Here is a 20,021-nt window from a genome sequence, read left to right as displayed (position 1 = left end):
GTTGGAGCCCAGAAATAACCAGGATTTTGTGTTGGGTGCTAGGAACTTCCCCTGCCTCCATACCCAGGACAAACCAGCACAATCAATTCCCATGTAACAGACAATTTCAATGAAACTTGTCCCTAGAGAACATCTTTAATTTTAAGCATGTTCTTTAATTTTAAGCATTGCCTGAGTCTCTAAGAGCAGTAACGATGTGTTTTAAAGCTTGAATTCATCCTAATGAAACAGATAGCAAAGTTATGGCCCGACTAATCATGAGCTGGCCCTTCCTGCAGATGGTTTAGTTTTTGGGTGGAGCAAAGGACCCACAAAGGCCCATTGAAGCCAATGAGCTTAGCTAGATTTGTCATCAAGGTACCATAAAACAAAAGGATGAATCTGGGTTTGGGCACAAAATATAGAGTTGGAAAACTACAGAAACGCATAGCACTTTGGTCAAGTGTCCATATATATCAAATTTACCTATGTCGGGTAGAGATCTAAGCAGATAATTCTGCCTTTCCCTATGCTGCTGAGCACCTCCTGCCCATGAATGGGGAGGAAAAGAAGGTACCCATGGTGAGGCTATGAAGGGCTGCCTGCTGGTGCAAGTCCCAGTGTTCATTGCACTGCTCCATTGCCCTGGGCCTGTGCTGCCAAGGAATGTCAGGTGCCCTCTGTCATGGTTCAGAAAGAGCAAACCTTTCCTGCTTGACATCAGAGAAGATGGCAGTTTGATATTTATCTGGAAACCTCTTTCAAATGTATGCACGCAATAGAGGCTGCATGTGGGGACAGGTCTGACCTGATAGTGATAAAACATCTCTCTCATTTTGGTGTGTGAAGACCTAATACTCCCACATGCCAGAAAAGATTTGTAAGGGGCCATAAAGTCAGTACAGCTCTGTTTGCACTTGCTCTTGGTTCCTTGATGGTGCTGAAGGGGCCTCTGTGCAAACACTGCTCTGTGGTGAGCATTTAGAGAAACATTCCCTGCGGCGTTTAGGCTGATTAGCCACTTGTGCCAGAACAGACAAACAGCAAATGGAAGGCAGAAAATTTAATGGGTAAAACAAGGTCATAATGGTACCTACCACCAAAGAAATGTTGAATAGTTTTGTTGAATAGTTTTAGAGGATATGATGATTTACCTCACGTAGGTGAATTACTATGTGCCATTTCAGATTGCCCAGAAAGCTGGTGAGTGTCCCATCCCTGGAGACACTCAAGGTCAGGCTGAATGGGATCTGAGCACTTGTTGGAGCTGTAGGTGTCCCTGGGGGGTTGGACTAGGTGGCCTTTGTGGATCCCTTTCAACTCAAACAATTCTATGATTCTATTCTAGGATTGCTGTAACCCAGTGCTGAGCTGGGTTTCTCACCCAGCTGAAGGCACAGCTGATTTGTTATTCTATTCAGGGCTGTGATTTATCCTTATTCCTCCCAAAGCACGGTCTAAAAGCCATGGACAGAAACAGAACTAGTTCCCGAGCTACTGGCTGAGGACATCAGAGTGGCTTTGATTGAACTCAGCTTGCTAAAAGTCAGTGGGAATCTTACACTGAATTTTTCAGGAAGATAATTCATTTATCTTACAAAGCCAGCAGCTTTTTGACAGCTGCTGTCATCAGCACTGAAAGATGATTATTTTTTGATTTCTCTATTTTTGAAGTAAATACGTGCAAAAGAAATACAACAGGAAATTTTGTACCATTAAGAAGGACGTGTACAAGAACTGCCAACAGCTCCTACAGAAAGCTGTGTGTGTCACTGGCTTATGCACCTCCAGTAGTAAAAAGCTTCTATGAAAGATCATGTGTCATCTTTCATAAAGCTGGAGAAAAAAAAATCATGACAAATAATTCACATTTCAAATAGCATTAAATGGAAACTTCACAAAGCAGATTCAAATTGTTTAATAAACGCTGATAAGTCCCTCCAGGAGTATCAGGCAACGAATGATAGATAATACTTTGGCAGTGAAGAGAAGTGTCTGCTTCCAACAATTATGGATGACCGGACTGTCTAGGAAACATGTTTGGACTGTTAATCTTGATGGTTTGTCACTGTTGAGATTGTAGTGGGAGGCACCAGTACAGGAAAACTGTATCAGATGTAGAATTTATGTAGTCGTGTGGTGTTAAATTTTGGAGGTTTCATCATTCAAAATAATTCAGTTTCCAAATTCCTCCATGTCTGTACTCTTTCTAAATTTTTATTATATTTATTCTTGATGATTTTTAGTATTCCAGAAGCCAACACAAATCATATACAGAGACAAAATATATTATTGCTGTTTTCAACCACAAAGTCTGAGTGAGTTATTATGATCACTGCTTTCATATTTGTGTGCTGGATTATATGGAAATCTGTTTTTATTGTTTCCAAGACGAAGGACTACTTAGCTGTCCCATGACTGTATACATAATATTGTAAATATTTGGAATATAAACGGTATTTGGAGTTCAGAGACCAGATTTCTTTAAATGCAGTCTTGGTTGCTGCTTAGCTGACACCCCAGAAACCTCAACCTTAATCCAATGGAACCCTCAGCAGATACGTGCAGAATGGGATGGCTTCAAAGAAGAGATGGCCACAATTACTCTTGGACAGGTGGTCACATCTCTCAGTCCTACATCCCAGCACACGAGCAATGGTAGTGCTGAAAACGACTTCGCCTAATGTAGGCAAATGAAGGCAGGAGTTAGTGACCACAACCCTTATTTGGAAATCTTTCACGGCGCATCATCTGCCATCATCTCAAGCCAAGAATCATAAGCATTATAACAAGGAGATATACTTGAGCACAGAGGATTACAGTTTTCTCAGGGATTCTTGTCATAAACCCCATAGTGGGTAGAGCTTAACATAGTTTATGATAATAACTGAGTATCACATTGCCTGTAGCATCAAAAAATGACAGCAAAATTCAGAAGCAGGTGGGCAGCTTTAATTGTATAGGCTCCGAAAGGAATAAACACTGGGATGATTTTTACTCTCTGTCTGCTGTAAGTCAGTGCACAGTGACCCCACTGGTGCTGATTTGGTGAGAATAAAGCACGTAGCCCATATTTAACCATAGAAAGTATCTTTACCCCACCCCTCCCTGTGAGAACAGAGAAAATGGGATTTGTAGGAGGAACTGGGGGTTGTAATGCTGCCAGTGATTTGCACATATCAGGGCTGAAACATCAGATGGAGGAAGTACCCGAACAGCTGTGACTGCAACAGATGTTCTCCAGACAGCTCTGCCTCATGAAGATGTAGTGTAGCAATAGGTCATGTTACAGAAACAGAAAATTAAAAAGAGTGATTTTACATGCATTAGCACTGGCTCCCCAGGCCCAGCAGTATGAGTGACACTGAACACGGAAAGCAGCTGGGACTCTTCTGAAGAGATCATTGTGCCCCTTTTCACCAGAACTCGCTTTTCTAACATATAGATGTCTCTAGCAGGAATAACAAGGCTTGTGGTACCAAAACACAGAAGGAATGAGTGCAAAATCTGCTTATTGTTCCTGCAATTTAAGCATGGTTTCTCAATTTCTTGGCTCCTCTGCTTTAAGGCTCCCAGTCTCTTCTGCTGCCTCCCCTTGGTTCATCAAGAAGGGAGTTTCTGGTATACGGACCTATGAATGGCAATAATGGTAGGGCTTGTATCATTCTAGCCTGAAACTTCCCTGAATGCTTATCTGTAGTCATAATATATGGCCAGAAGACCATTTTCTGGTAAACTCAAGTGGTAATCTCCCACCTGGTGCTCCATGGCTCAAATCACCCAACCCATCACTGCCACCCAAGGCCTCTCAGAGATGGCTCCAGAGCATAGAATCATAAGAGTGTCCATAAATAGAGTCTATGGGTTGGAAAAGATCACTAAGGTTGTCCATAAATAGAGTCCATAGCTTATTAAACATATTTAAGTATGCATATTAAACAAGCATTCAAAAACTGCATACGCTTAATTCCATGAAGTGAGGTTGCAAGTACACACAGGCCCCATCATGGCAGTTTCAATACAGATTTCTGTATATGTATTCACATATCCCAGCCCTATCTCCTGTTATGAGAAAGGTGTGATCTGCTGTGTCTTTGCGTGGAGACACTGCTCTGATTACATTTAAATGATTACAACTATGATGAAATACTTGGTGCTTTGGTGCATCGCTCCACCACCAGCACCTCCATCTGCACAGGGGAACACTGATCAATTTCTCACCACCCAGGAGGGAATGAAGTTTATTCAATAGCAAACCCCTTGATAAGTTCACAACTATCCCCATGACTGACTGGTGACAAAACTCCATGAGAGAATTTCTCGCTTATGGTTAAAAGAATTCTTGAGCCTAGGATCTACATGATGTGACATAGATAATTCTCAAAAACACAGTTTATTTTGCAGAGGCTTCTCTGAACTGCTCCCAGACACCTCTGCGGTTCATTCATCTCTGGGATTTTGGCTCTGATGTATGAGGGCTCCTACCAATTGTTCCCACATTGCAGAAGACCAGCGAGAAATGAGGCTCCACATCTTGATTGATAGATTGATTGATTGATTGATTGATGGGCGAGAAAGACAGTAAAGCACAGCAAAGAAACTGATTGGAACCCACATGCTGCTGAATGTATTTGTGCTGAATTCTGGGTTGTTTCACTAGCTGCAGAGATGATAGAACCCAGAATCCAAATTGTAAAAAAAAAAAAAAGGGGTGTGAAGAGAAGATGAGGGAGAATAGGAGGGTGAACAATTAAAGCTTCCTTCTGGAAGGCTTTTCTAAAAGATAGCCTGTTTTATGTGGTCTGGAATGCTTCAACTGGAAAATCTGCAGATGAGGGAGGCACAAGAGGCTGTTTCAGGATTTGAGAGGCCTTTTTGAGGGTGAAATTCAAGGAATAAATGGCAGGGACAGAGAAGTCAAAAGTAACTGTGAGTGTAGAAAGCAGGGGAAGTTTGGGGTCAATTGGTGTAATTTAATATAACCTACACTTGCATTTCCCACCACCATAGGATCTCAACTTTCTTTCTTAATACTAAGCAGGAGATGTGCAATGGACCAAGTTAATCTGGAGGAGGAAGATGAGTTAAGAATGAAAGTGTTGACCACTTTGACCTAATCTACCTCAGTTTTTTGATTCTTGTTCAACATCTTTATCAGTGATTGGGATGAAGGAATAGAGCTCACTCTCAGCAAGTCTGGTGATTATACAAAGCTGGGAGGAGTGGCTGGTGCACCAGAAGGCTATGCTGCCATTCAGTAAGACCTGGATGGGATGGAGAGGAACATGATAAGCTTCTAACATGGGCAAACATAGAGCCCTAAAACTGGGTAGGAATAACCTCATGCATAAGTACAGCATAGAGAATGACCTGTAGGAGAGGAGCTCTGAAGAAAAGGACCTGGATGTCCTGGTGGACAACAAGTTGGCTGTGAGCCACCAGTGTTCCAAGAAGGCCAGTGGTATTCTGGGGTGTGTTGGGAAGAACATGGCCAGCAGGCTGAGGGTTGTGATCCTCCCTTTCTACTCTGCCTTAGTGAGGTCCCTTCCAACCCCAATGGTTCTGTGATTCTGTCACCTGTGTTTCCTTGAGAATGGGGCATTTTCTCTCCACCCACTGATAGTAAGAAGCCTTCACAAGAGCTGATTTGCTGTGAGAGCAGATCTTCCTGAAGGATTTGGGCTCCACAAGCAAGCAGGAATCTCATTGCCTATTTTGTGAGAGTTGTCAGGAATTTCTTTTCCCCTCCTGGAATAAATAGAAACAAGTAAAACTGCATGCCAAACTCTTCCCCTCTGGTTTCAGATTGGTTTCCACTGAAATCTTTAATCTGAAGCATATGGGAACAGTTTGTTTCAACTCTGATATCTAAAGATAATTGAAAACTTTTGAAACATTTAGCACGCTGCAATTTCAAACCAAAGGTGCTTCAGAATCAAAATAAATTCCTCATCTAAAGAAAATACAAGAGACAAAGACCACATTATGGCAGGTTGAAAAGTATTTTCTTTTTTAATGTTTAGTCTGGAGATTCTTCCTTCTCCAGTGCTCCTGAAAGCAGGTTGCCTTTTGACAAATTGAGTTTCCAGGAAATCTGGCTTTTCTCTTGCCAGTTCCCTGCTCCACTTGGGAGATCCTCATCTCAGTAGTCCTATGTCTCATCAGCCCCTTGAACTTGTGCTAAAATGAACCAAACTGAGCTTTCTGCTTGTGAAATTTGTCCATTTACATGGGCTGAGCAAGCTGAACTGAACAGTAAGATGGACTCTTTGCTTAATAAGAAAACAGAAGTGAGTTAATGATCAGTAGAGAATGAAGAAGGAGGCTGTTTGTGCTTTTTTTTCATTATTATTTTTTTTTTTTAAGGAAGAACTGTGTGAACCAGACAGCTTCTGTCACAGACTTGAGCAGCAAGCCGTCTGGTGTATACAAAATATAAAGTATCAGGAATTTTGGAGACTGGGACACAACCCAAAACCACGTTAACAGGGCATTCAGATGAGAATAAAAGAAACCTTATTTGAGGAGTTATGAAATCACTGCAATATGTTCCACGTATAGAAGGAACAGGAGGTCACTGAAGTGGCCAGTTGGGCTTACACAAGGCACCGAGAGCAGAGAGCTGGCAGTACACAGGCTAAATTAGTGCCAAAGAAATCAAATGTAGTTTGCTTCAACTTAGAGAGGCCAAGGGACCAATAACACAAAGCAGTTCAATTATAACTTGGTCAGTACCCTGACGCTAGCATGTTTCCAGACCTGGACTGAAGTTTTTCCATCTAAAATAGAGCTTTTGTGTATCAGTCCAGTGGCTCACCATGTCAAACTGCCTCTTCCAGGCTGCCTCTTCCTCACTCTGAGCTGAGCTTTAGATTTTATTCAGGCCATAGGTGGTTTTCTTCATGACCACAGAAAACTATGCTAGATTGAAGTACGTATCCCACAGGGTACTGCAGAAAGTCTGATCCCTGTTCATGCACTCCCACTACACCCAATCCCCATCCCTTCTGCATGAAAGACCTTCACACCTGAAGACCAAATGACCTGACTTCCAATACAGTCCTCAGTGCAGGAAGTGGTGAATCTCTCAAATCAAAGACACATAGGATAATGTTTGAAGCAAGAGATTTCGGCATACAGATATTCCATCTGTAGGATTTTTGAAGGGGAGAGAGAGGAATGAATGACTGATTTAGTGCTTGGATTTAAGAAAAAAAAATCTCCACCTGTTAATCCCACATGAAATTTGTCCCATTCAGCATTTTGCTGTTTTGTAGGTTTTTTTTTTATATAGAGGGGCTGGTACTAGGCAGATCCTTGCTCAGGGTGCAAGGTTTTGTGAACAAGTACTGCTAAGAACTGCCTAAATAGGATTTAGGAGTAGAGTCTAATGCTGATTCTTAAATCTTTCCTGTGAATCTAGTGCCATACATACAGACATTTAGTCTTTGGGAACAATCGGTACAGCTTGACACGTTTTGGTTTTCCTGCCTCTAAAACACTGAAGTTGAATAACAACAGGGGAAATCCTGTAAGAGTTTGGCTCTGTATTTGTGTAAACCCTCTGCATGGCTATTTCTAAATATTTATGTTACCTGAGATTTTGTTATAAACTTAATAATAAGTGCTCCTGTACTTCAGCAAGTAACAAAGACGGCCTTTGGCTTGCACAGTGCTGGGAAAGAGGTGCATTCTAAAGTGTCTGGAAGGAATTTTGCACATGGAAGAGCATAAACACACTTGTGTGGTGTTTTGTGTTTGTAGCAGTAAATTACTTCTGCTTTCCCTTCTGAGAAGTTAATCTGAAACGTGGTTTCCTGTGCAAAATTAGAGAGAAGTTTATCACCCACAAAGCCATAATTCTGTAGCTTATCTGACTAAATTTTGTGGTTAAATTGAGGCATATTTTCAGGGAAACATCTAATTTGATACTGGTTTTTTTTTCCTCTGTCTACTGTTCTTTTCATTGTTCAGATAACAGTCACTATTAATAGACATACCATTGAAATCAACATTTGGCAATTCTAGTTTATGGTTTTCATTGAGAGAAGCATATCTGAACCATGTGGACCATATTGTCCAAGTCTAGGTATTACAGCAGAATCAGAGAATCATAGGATGGCTTGTGTTGGAGTGGACCTCAAGGATCATGAATCTCAAAAATCAGGTTTACTGAAAACCAGGAAAGCTTTCTAACTCAGTGAATAGATTAAGTTGGAGACTATGCAGAACCAGTTCTAGTGGGAAGATTTTGAGAAACCTGGAATGGTTGTATCAGGCCTTGAACTGACCTGTTGCAGATAGTCATTGCCAGACATGGTTTCATTGTTTTTAAGAGCAATTGTTTTCCTAACTTACACCTGTTTTAGGTTAGACTTTTAAAAGTTGGTACCATAACATGGCATTTAAAGACTGGGGCAAATGAATAGCAAAACCATTCCAGATCTCCTCCAGGTCTTTTCTTGACAGGTGTGGAGGAACTGTTCAGCACTTGCGCCTTGGGCCGTAACCTAATCAGATCTGGTTTTGTTCTGAGAGTTGAAAAGCCGGCTAGTAACAAAAACTTCCTCTTAAAATGCAGGTCAGCATCTGACTGATGGAGGAGCAGCAGAGCTAGGACCACACTCCTACATTTGGGTGTAGGCCCCAGTTCCATCCTACCTGATGATTCTTTATGGGCTGTTAATGTAACCCGTGTATATGATAGCAGTCTTTTTAAAGAGCTCTGAGAGGGTGTTTCTGGTTACTAATTAATCTCTCCTAACTTTTCCTGTCTCATTTTCCTGTCTCTTTGCAGTTCCCTATGGGTTTCCAGGCCTGGAAATCTCGTTACCACAAGCTCCATCTTTGCTCCCTTCAAAACTCACATCATTATAGTCCCAACTGTTCTTGTAAGAAAAGGAAAAGATCACCTTGGAGCTTCTCCTGGGTCTTCCTAAGCATTTTAAGCTATGCAATTATTTGGTCATCAATTATGTGATTTGGGTGTTGCACTGAAAGGAGGGCTCTGTTGTCTGAGGTGCAAATGAGGCAAATAAACCTCAGCCTTCTCACCAGGGTATTTACAATCCACCTGCATGTTCAACAATGCCTCTCTAGGGCGTCTTGTTGGAAAAATAACCATACAACTGTATGAAAACTAACCACTAATTGAAGGAAGAGTGAGCCTAAGCAGCACAGAAATACACAAGAGGGTGTTAGCTTGGAAATCCACAAAGAGAATTTCTGGCACTTCAGTTTGTTTGTGGATGTTTTATTTCTTTTCAGCAAGATCTGAGTTCTGAGAAGATGATGTTTATGTGAGAAATAAAACATCGTTGAGCATTTGGGTGTTGGTCAGATATGTTACTACCAACATTCTCTTCTGGGAGATGTTTTGCAGAGCTTTAGGACCAAGACCAAGTCAATAAACCTCTTTGTACCCTTACATATCATGTAACACACTGGAAACTAACTTACAATTGGAGTCTAACTTACCTAAATGGGAGGCCTGAGGCAAATTACATTGTTCTCCCTCAATTATTGGGAAGCCTCTCAGTGCTGATGATACCTACCTTTTTCCATTCACTAAAGCTGTGATAACTCTCTTCTTGTCATTCTTACATGTGCAGTGCATCTCTCCCTGTCTAGATGCCAAAACTGCATTAATCAAGGCCTCATGTATTCAGTTTTAACTTCTACACTCATTAACTATGTACTAGCCACCTGATAATCTTGTTCCCATTCTCCTCTGCCGCTTCTTTTGAGGTGTACATTCGAAATCAGAAAGATGCAAGCCCACAAGACTTGTCTGTAGTAAATAGCCCCAAGTTCATCCTTGATGAAACTGCTTCAGTTCAGTGGGACCCCAGCAGTGATGAATTCTGACCTTTACAAGAAATCCAAGGCAGAGCGAGCAAGGGTGTCTCTGTTTTCTAATTTAAATTTTACACTTGAAGGATATACATACATTTTAAACCACCTCTTTAATCCTCACAGCTGAACCACTCAGCTCTTGTGTTGCCACTGAGAACTCGGGCAAAATGTTTGACAGAGGGTGAGAGAACTGCTTCGCATCATTAAAGAAAGCACTGGTAGGGGGCGAGAGTGTGTGACCTCTGAGAGAAACAACCTGCGCTGAATGCACCAAACAGTAAAAAGTTGTTAGAAAGGAAGAGGATTAAAAATCTTAAACCGTACTTGAAATCGCATATGCTTGAAAGTAGAGAAATTCCTTCCTAATTTGTTTTCTCTCTGTATAATTAGTCTTCAAATATGCTTACTGGAGTGAGCACATTTGTCCCAGTATAAGGAAACAAATGGAATGATGTAACTGGTTTCTTTCAGTTCCCACTTCAGTGCAACTTCACAATACCCTTGGACTTCAGGGGATTAAGTTCCTGTCTTGGCCGTGGTCCAGTTACTGGTCATTGCTATTTGTCGATTATCCCAGCATTCCAGAAAACATTTTATCCCCTTCATTAACTCACAATTGACCAATCGCATAAATCAGGTTAAGGGCTTGTGGACATGTCTACTGAAAAAGCAGAAGCTCAGAGAAAGGCCAGATTAAAGAACAGGTTGAATTATTTACTTATTTATTTATCTCTACTCTTGAAATTGCAAATAATGACCTCTGCCAACAAAACAAACAAATAAACAAACAAAAACCCCCAAAACATTAATTAAACCTACCACTCTTTTGTTTATGCTTTCAGAAGATGAAAAAAAAAATAAATCAGTTTCTCCAAAGGAAGTCTTCATTTTCTTAAAGATACGTATCTTATTTCCATCACCATGTTTACAAACAGGTTACACATATAACATCTGTGAAAACGTGAATATACAGACATGCATATGTGTGTCTGTTTTGGGTTTACCATGCACAAGTACTGGTGTGCTGTTATATAGGTAACTGAACAGTGTCAGCATACTGATGTAAGATTGTATTCAGGTACACACAATTATTTAACTCATCTACAGTGAGGAGAAGTCTCAACACTGGTTTCACTGAGGGCAAGACTGTACGGCATCAGCCAGGAGATCTGTTTATAGCTGAGGGCCAGTCTGGTTGCAGGGCTGTAACTTCTTCTTGAACCCAAGGACCTCCAAGCTACTGCCAGTGTAATGATTAGGGCTACAGTTGTGGATTCCCATGCTTTCTCTTGTGTTTTGCCACAATGCAACCCTGGAGTCATTGGATTGCAATGCAGTTCTTTTTGCCTATTATTGGTATTTTGAGTATATTCTCTCAGTCTGACTTGGGGACAAATGTTTACAAGAATGTAGCTGGATGAGTTTTAAATTGTATGCTTCTGTCATGGGCTTCTCCAAGCTCCTTGCATATATGCGGCCAACAAGTCTCTGTGGGAAGGATCAGTAAATGCTGCCTGATGATGGGTGACTTGTATGCCCACATCCTCCCCATTCAAGCCCTGGGTTGCTGTGGGCGCCTAAGGAAAGGCAAGTTATGTGGTTCCCTTCTTTTGTGTGTTTGATTCTTTGTAATAAAGGGCATGTCTTATTTTTGTGTACAAAGATTGCTCTAACTTAGATACGTGATCACTGCAAGACCATATATTCTTGTTGCAACATTAGTTACAACAGGAAAGAGAAGCTGAAGCTGTGTAATCAGTGTGAGGCACATTCACATTTCTCCTCAAGGAGATAGGGATTATCATGCAGAGAGAATACAGAGAGTTTTTCTTCCTCTGCATCCTCTAGGCACTGGCCTTCATGATGAACTTCTTGAAAGACCTGTGAACACTACCTTTAGCAGAGTCTGTTTTGGTAGGATAAGTTGAAATGCTTCCAAGCTAAAAGAGGGGAGATTTAGACTGGATATAAGGAGGAAGTATTTTACAATAAGGGTGGTGGGACACTGGAACAGGTTGCTAAGGGAGATGGTGTATGTCCCCTCCCAGCAGACACTGAAGGTCAGGTTGGAGGGGATCTGAGCATCTGATGGATCTGTAGGTGTCCATGGTCATTGCAGGGGAGTTGGACTAGATGGCTTTTAAGAGTCTCTTACAACTCAAACAATTCTATGATTCTACCTCTGTGGAAGTATGGTATCTCTTAAAGCAAGGAGATCCTTGACTTGGATCTTGAATTTCAAGTTAGTAGATGAGAGTTGTGGACTATGTCTGAGGAAGTGCATCTTTTAACCAGTATAAGTCTGGTGTTGTGACATCCATAATTGATATACACCTTGGAGTACAGGACTTTGTGTGACGCCACAGTTAACTGATGTGAGTCATGCATATTCTTGTGGCTCTGAGATGCCATCTTTTAAGTTGTTAAAACAAATATGGAAACCAGAGGTGGGTGGCTGAAGGGCTGAGGATTCAAGACACTTTATTATTGCTCAAAATGGTTGTTACTGGCTGTAAATTCTGTGCATGAGTGAATTACGTGTGCTTGTGATCTGTGTCTGGCACTAAGACTTGCTTGCAACAGTCTGATTTATTAAAAACTCTAAGTCTTACAAATGGTGACCATAGATAACAGGAAAAAGATAGGAATTGCTTACCCCTGACCTATACCCAGCCTAGGATAATTTTATCCAGCCCTGGACAAAACTGTGCAAGGAGATGTTGTAGTAATGCAAGGTAAAGAAACTGAATTGCATTACCCAAGCAATGAAGGACCTCTTCAAGGGAAAGGCAGAAAACTATCCGGTTCCAGCAGCCCCAAAGCCCCTAGACACCCCATGTTGCCTTCGGCTGTACTACAAGCTTTCACTGGGCCTACTGCCATAAGTAGGACCTAAGTCAATCCCTCAATATCAGTGGATAAATATCCAGAATTATGTTTTGTAATTCCTCACTATATTGGAACAGGAAAAGATGTAAGTCAGCATGAATTTAAGTTAGAGGGTCTAAAAGTGGTCCCTTGCTTGAAATTCACTGAACTTAGTGCATTAAATATAGACTGTGATTTAAAATCCCAGATGCAATTTGGCATCCATGCCTAGGTGATGCCTAAATAAGAGTAGGTTTTCACCCATCATTATTAAGCAGTCCTCTTGGCAAAAGGACAATGATGTAGTGTGTTGCTATTACATTTGCACCAACTTTTCACTAAGTACTGATTTATGTTTATTTAATCACCATTACTGGTTTATATGTTATGCCTCATTTCTTTAAACAGTATGACTTTTTTTCCCCAAAAATATCTGAGTAAAGGATTTATGATGGAAAATCCATAAAAGATTCCTTTTGTTCCACCTAATTGAATTTCACCTCCCATTAACATTACCTTATTCCTGTTAGCAGCAAATAGAACGAAAAGCATTGGCAAGTTTTTGGGTGCGTACATCCAAGAAGTCAGAAATCTTGGCCTTTCTTCTGGAAGGTATTGTGTAAGGCAGACACCCCGGACATATCCCTCTGCTTTTCCCCCTTTCTTTCTGTGTAATTCCTAGATCCAGACTGAAGTTTTAGGGCACTTGCACTCGAGTTTTCTATAGGATAGAGTTTCCCAAACCTATGTTAGCTCACCAAGCATAGCTACATCTGTCTAGTATGTTTTATATTTTTATTTTTTTAAAGAAAGGAGTCATACAACACTGGCAGTCCTTAGAGCCTATTTCTGTAAGTCTTTGGTTCAGGAGTACGCAACCCTAGCACTTACCTGGCAACATCACATTGCAGCTTTGTGTTGTGCCTTACTTGTTTTTGCAGTTCAATGCAGCTTGGTGACTTCACTCAGAGTGAAGCCCACATCTGTGACTTCCTGCCTGCAAAGGGCAAGTTTCCTTTGTGCTTTCATTTTTAAGCATGCACAGGCACCATCTATTCTTAACAAAGAAGTGATGCTTTGTGTGATAATGAACTATCCAGACTACATATAAACTTACTGCTGGAAAGAACATGCTGCTTGCAGAGGTCAAAGGCCCTCAGTTGCCAACAGAAATATAATGTAATGAGTAGAAGGCATTTATTTCTGAAAAAAAAAGTAGTATCTCTGATCTAAAGCTTGCTCCACGGAATGAACAGGATGCCTGACTAACTCCCCATGGACATAAGTGCAAAAAGAGGTCTTCCAGTGCTTCACTGTATGATATTCACAGTGGCCCAGACATATGAACAGATGCTAACACTGGAAAGGAAGGACCCTCAGCATGAATGTTTTTGTGCTTAAGGGCATTGCAAGACCGAAGAGCTGGGACAGGTCTGTAGAGAACAATGTTCTGGTACTTGAAAAAAAAGTGTTTTTCTAGATATTAGGAATGGTTTTATCTAGATAAGTATCCATTCTAATGCTGTGCACATCTAAACTTTGATCAACCAACTCATCTACAACTAAATCCTGACAGTGTACAAGAAGCATTTCTCCAGCTGTTTTCAGCATGGTGCACACCCAGTGGTGCTTGTAGGGCATCTGTTTCTGCACGGAATCATTAAGGCTGGAAAAGACCACAAAATGCAGCTAGTAGATACATAACTGAAGGAAGATGTTCTAGGAAGATGACTTTATGCTGCTAACAACTTAAAGTTATTAAGTTATTTAGGTGGCTTCCATTCCACATCACTCATACTAATTATGTAGTGTTAAAATCCTTTTTCTGGATTAAAATCATGACTTTGTAAGGTATAAATGAGGTTAACTCCTCTCCACAGATATTACTCTTGGCAAAAGTCTGTCTCATCTCAGGAGTAAGGGCATTCTTATGGATCCAATTAGAGAAAAAACACTGTCTGGCAAGGAGGAGTAAAACCTATAACACATGTTATTATACAATGGCAGCTGGAATAGAATTTTCTCTTATGGGAGCGTGTGAGCTTAATGTGAAAGTAGAAACTGGGCTTGTCAGACTTAATTAGAGTGAGAGAAATGGTTTACGGTCAGAAACGGCATACATTATCCACTCCTGTCTGCTGGGGCTGTGCCAGGCTCAGAGGACAATGGGACAGCATCCAGAACTGAGGCACATCCAGGGAGACAAATGTTCACACCAAGAGCTTCTCAGTGGTGATGGTGAGAACGCTGTGGACTCACACTTTGCTTAAAACATTATCTCATCCCCATGACCAGATGATAGTTCACCAGAAAGTCTCAAAGCACATTCTAATTATCAGTCAGTGAAAGGCCCTCTGTTAGACATGGGATATAATCCAGCATGATGCAGCTTAACATACACATATTGAAGGCTAGTTTGGAAAGTAAGAAGGGTCATGATGGGTAATACATTAGATCTGTCCACCTGAAATGCATAAACGGCTGTAATTCCATTAGTATCTAAGTACCTCATAGCACTCTTCTAAGCTAGAGATTTCCTCTTATTCCAAATTTACGTGGAAGGCTATAGGATTTCAGTGGGATCTGGATGTTTAGATACCCATCTAAGATCTATCCTTGGAACATATATTTAATCATGTGAGAATGGTCTCTGAAGGGCTGCCAGGTGTGTGCCCATGAGATGGTGGACTGGGTGTGCACTCTTATGGGCACACTGTCCTGCTGCATTTATTTGGGCACCAGAGCTCACATGGCTTTGCAGAGAAAGAGATACAGATTGGTTGAGTACTAAAAGAACTGTACTTTTCTTACTGGTAACATGCACTGAACAAGGAGTGCACTTTTTTCCTGAGTTAGGATCCTAGATCATGGGGGGGAGCTGGGTCTTTACTCACATAACAGCTTTCGAGATGAAATCAAGGCAATTTTGTTTGCCTTAAGCTTCTGTGAATCTTAATAAATCAATCTAAAGTAGAATCACGAGGTGGTGGAAAATCTCTAGAGAGAAAGTCAGCAAAAGGGGCATCTACCAACCTGCTGGATTACAAATGTATTTGGGACAATTCTATCATATGAGGACTTATTAAGTGTGAGCAGAAGACTCAGAGGGGCTTTCCACATGCTTTAGTATGTGAGGAGGAACAAGTCATTTTATCCATTTCTCAGTAGCTAGATAGAGGAGAATATTCTCATCTTTCGCCTTCTGCCACTTTGTATTTTATGTTTCCAAGGAAAAAAAAGCTGCCATGAAGAGTGATGAGGGCTTAAATCGCATGAGTTCTCAAGGTGTTCCTGGAAACACAAAAGTAGTTCACTGCATATCCTCTTCTGCATCAAATCAAATATTTCTGCTTGCCATACAGACTAAAGATCTTGGCTTTTGGCAGTAAAAATCATTGGGGCGAAGGGAAAGAGAAGCTCATAAAATTTTTAATTTTCATTTTAAGGGGGTTTTCCCACTTGATGTAAAACAAAAAGCACATTTCTCAATAGAACACAAGAGAATCCCTGCTTTTCCACCTGACATGGTTATTCATGTCATCATGCTCTTAAGTGAAAGGACATCATGTACTCTGCTAAAGACCAGGAAGGATTATGTCTCTGTCTTCTTGAGGCAAATGTACAAGTGGTATCTTGGACTCAGATGTATGCAGTCCTTTGAAATTTGATTTGTACCCTGGTCTGGTTGCCTGATATGCAGGGTGGAAGTGGGTGGAACTGTCATGATGATGTCCCCATTGGTGACCACATGTATTTCAGGAATGCTCTGTAATACAACCTACCTCATTGTTGACAGCCAGAACTTTCCATGAAGGCCACAGACTCCTTTTCTTCTCTTCAGCTTGCTTACTTAATGTTGGTCCATTAATGAAACAGGTGTGCCTGGAGTGGAAGGTTGCATCACTGCAGCAAACTGCATCCTTCAGGCAGAGCAGAAGGCACCTCCTAGGGAAGAGATCTCTTGCTACTGTCTGCAGGCTGTTCTTATATATTCATCGCTGCTTGGTATATTACCCAAGGACAAAGATCTGACCAACTTCTAAGCAGGCACTGTGCCATCATAACAGATGAGCATAAATGGGGCAGCCAAGAAGCCATGTATGTGCATCTAGTGAGTTTAAGGGTTAGATTCCCATCCAGGAACGTCGCAGCAGCTGTCCACCCTCAGTTTACGTGCCTATAGTTTAGGGGGATCTGCCATCACTAATCCAGCTTCAGAGATGGTTTAACTTTCAAAAATTAAAAATAGCACTCACTGCCCCATATGGAAAGTAAGTCTTGACCCACATCAAGGGGTTGTGTGGGTGAATGGAGGGGGGCTAGCATCAAAGAATGGCAGGGCAGGGAAGAGTGTTGACCTCCATTTGTCTTTTTGTTGGGATCCACTGTAGGATTGTATTAGGAATGCCTCCACACACTCTGGTTCTGGTCAAGATGCCCAAGGCAGGTTTGGGCTCTGCTAGAAGATCTCTGTTTCCCTGCATCAGAGAGATCCAGATTCTGCCATCCCATTCCACTCCACCCTACAACTCCAAGCTATTCCATGTCAAATCTGGTGGTTAAAAATTTAAATTTTAAAGTTTAAATTGACTATAATTAAAAGTGTCTAAGGTCTGGATTTCAGATTCTACCACTGACACACACCTCATTGAAGAACTCAATGTCTCAAAAGGATTCTCTGGTGTTGCAGTTACGTGAATGCAGCTCTTTCCACGAAATAGATATTTTTCTCTGAATGTAAGAGTTTTTAGAGCCTCAGAACTAGAAGTAATAAAGGATTAACTGATAGGAATAGATCAGCCAATGGAGAGTGTACTTTAGGAGTTCAGCTGTTTGAGAGGAATCTGGATCTCTGAACTGAGGTCTGTGGATTTTGTGTTTCACAGACTACATAAGGAAGGATGGGAGCCAGTCAACACTGGGGAAGCCACGCTAATTAAACCCAAGGTAAGGTTTAATACAGGTCAGTGTTTGCCATCTTTCCACATCGTGAAACCTCTGGTGGTGATTGCCCAGTGGCTAAAGCATCTTGATTCATTTCCAATCCAAACCATGGAACCTTACGCCTCAATCTCTATAATTTAAATATGTACCAAACATTACTAAAGCTCGGGATTTATCCTACTCCCATAAGAGGTTATTCTCTAGCCAACAAGATATCTACAGATGACTGCACCTTTTCATAGCAGGTGATCTGAGTGGGAGCTCACTGTGGAAGCTCTTCTCTCAGTGATGGACCCTGCAGGGTTTCAACATGAATTAGGAGTCTTGATGAAGGGAAAGGTACTCATCAAAACAAGTCAACATATTTAGGGAGAAGCTCAAGGACTCGGAAGAGCTGAATTTTACACAATGCACATGTTAGATACCTGGACTCTTTTGGGATTTAGATGCTCAAAGATTCTATGACCCTAAGATAATTCAACTTAGATATCTTACTGGGCAATTGTTGCAAATAATAGTAATAATAATAAATAAAAATAAAAATTAACTATAAATTAACCAAACTCTTATTTTTCCAAGTGCCTTATGCTTAGTGACTTGAGATTTAGAGTTTGGTTGTACAAAACTGTCATCACAGAGTGAGCCAGAAGGTGACTTTATTTCACCTTCAGCATGTTCTTACCTGTGGTGATGTGTGAAGTAGATCAAAAGCACTGGGATTAGCTGTCACAATGGAGTGCTCCCACACACAGTTGTCATGATGTGACCCCTGATCTGCACATCCAGTCTTCCCATGGTTACTGCCTTGCCTATGTGGACATGTTTTGTGTATTTACCCCTCAAACACAGCTGGAAATGTTTTCTATCATCTTAAACATCTCTTTTCCACCTTTCTCTGTTATTACGTATTTTCTCTTTTTTCAGCATTGCAAATTAAGTCCCATACAGTGTGTGAATTTGGAGTTCACAATGAGAGAAATGCAGCAAAATTTGAAATTGTGTCACAGAATCTTCCAGGGGCCCTTGTGCACACCACGTTATTATGCCATATTTGCAACTTACCAGTGAGCTGTTGGGATATGCCCACCACAGTGTAGTTATCACAGCCATGAAAACTAGCACACCTCACTGTGGTATGTGAATTCTTCTGAATTACTGAGTTCAGACCATAAGGTATGAATGGTGTATGTCTATGTAAGAATTTTCCATATTTTCTGAGAGGAAATTATCATCTCAGTGTTTATTGTATCTCTACAAAACAGATCTATATACACAACAGTTAAGTTGTCACTTCTTTGGGCTGCTCTTTGTAGCTCACCCTTTTTGTCACAGCTGGTGAATTTCCCCTAGCTCTACTCCCCTAATCTCAATAAGTTGTTCTGAGACTACTCACTATGTGCAAGCATTGTGTACTGCAATGTAAACCAAAGAGAGGAATTTCTGCAGTCACATACCTTTAAATGGCTTTATTAGCATACACAAAAACAATTAACTGAACAGGAAGAAAGAGGACATAAGATTAAAAAATGTTAATTTTGCAGAGTTGTTGGAATCTGTCATTGGCAATTATTAGAAGCTTTTATTACCTGTGTTATTATATGTATTATTTCTCTACTCTGAGGGTGCCAAGACATCCTGGATTTGTGTAAGGGCAGCACTTTCATAGGCAGTTTTTAACCCAGGAATTCAGGAACTCTCACGGTGCAGGATTTATTCAGTCTCCAGCCACAGCCTAAATAAAGGCATGCTGTAATTTTGTGATATTCATCATGAATCTCATATCATATAAAATATTTCTTAAGCTTTCGGATCTTATAGTTAAAAACGAGGCCAGATTTGTAAAAATGAGTGAAATCCATCAAAGAAATTGTCTGTTGAGGTCCACGTATGAACATTACTTGAAGCAGGGAGGGATGCCCTTTTGTTCATATTCAACTTTTACCATCAGTTCGTGCTTTCCTTCTTAGTGGCTTAGCGGCTTTCTGTCTGTATGCGACAGCAGAATGCCTTCCTCAGAAATGGCTGTAATCTCACTCTCAAGGAATGGTTTAGACATTCTGTGGAGGAATTATGACTTATTAACTCGGGTGCAGCATGTGGAGAGTCAGAGTTATTCTTCATCCGGGCCAGAGTGGGGATGTCCACAGCACCATTCTGATTTGCACCCTCTGACTCCTGCTGGCAATGTGGCCAGCACAGCTCCTGGCATCCAGCCCTGGCATCTGAAGTGCTTGGGATTGATGCTTGAAGAAAAGGCCTCTGTTACAACAAAACAGAATAAGACTTTGCTTTCTGGAACTTTCTGGACTTGCTCTATTCCCCAGCCACCGTAACACTCCAGCAAATACTTTTTGAGCCAGTTTTCACACTGCTTC

At 41.1% G+C, this 20,021-nt stretch overlaps 1 long non-coding RNA gene across 2 annotated transcripts in view; it reads left to right on the top strand.

The window, feature by feature from the left end:
- Positions 1–20,021, top strand: part of LOC107313939 — a 58,572-nt gene that overhangs the window by 7,072 nt on the left and 31,479 nt on the right. The window contains exon 2 of one of the 2 annotated variants that reach the window (XR_001555259.1): positions 17,589–17,649. The exons of the other annotated variant lie outside the window; for it this stretch is intronic. This is a non-coding gene — a long non-coding RNA (uncharacterized LOC107313939). The remainder of the gene's footprint in view (positions 1–17,588; positions 17,650–20,021) is intronic. 2 annotated transcript variants of the gene reach the window in all.

The sequence above is a fragment of the Coturnix japonica genome, chromosome 4 (assembly GCF_001577835.2).
Source record: "Coturnix japonica isolate 7356 chromosome 4, Coturnix japonica 2.1, whole genome shotgun sequence".
Classification (NCBI taxonomy): Eukaryota; Metazoa; Chordata; class Aves; order Galliformes; family Phasianidae; genus Coturnix; species Coturnix japonica.
Note: the sequence above shows the minus strand (reverse complement) of the source record. Positions and strands in the feature narration are given on the sequence as shown.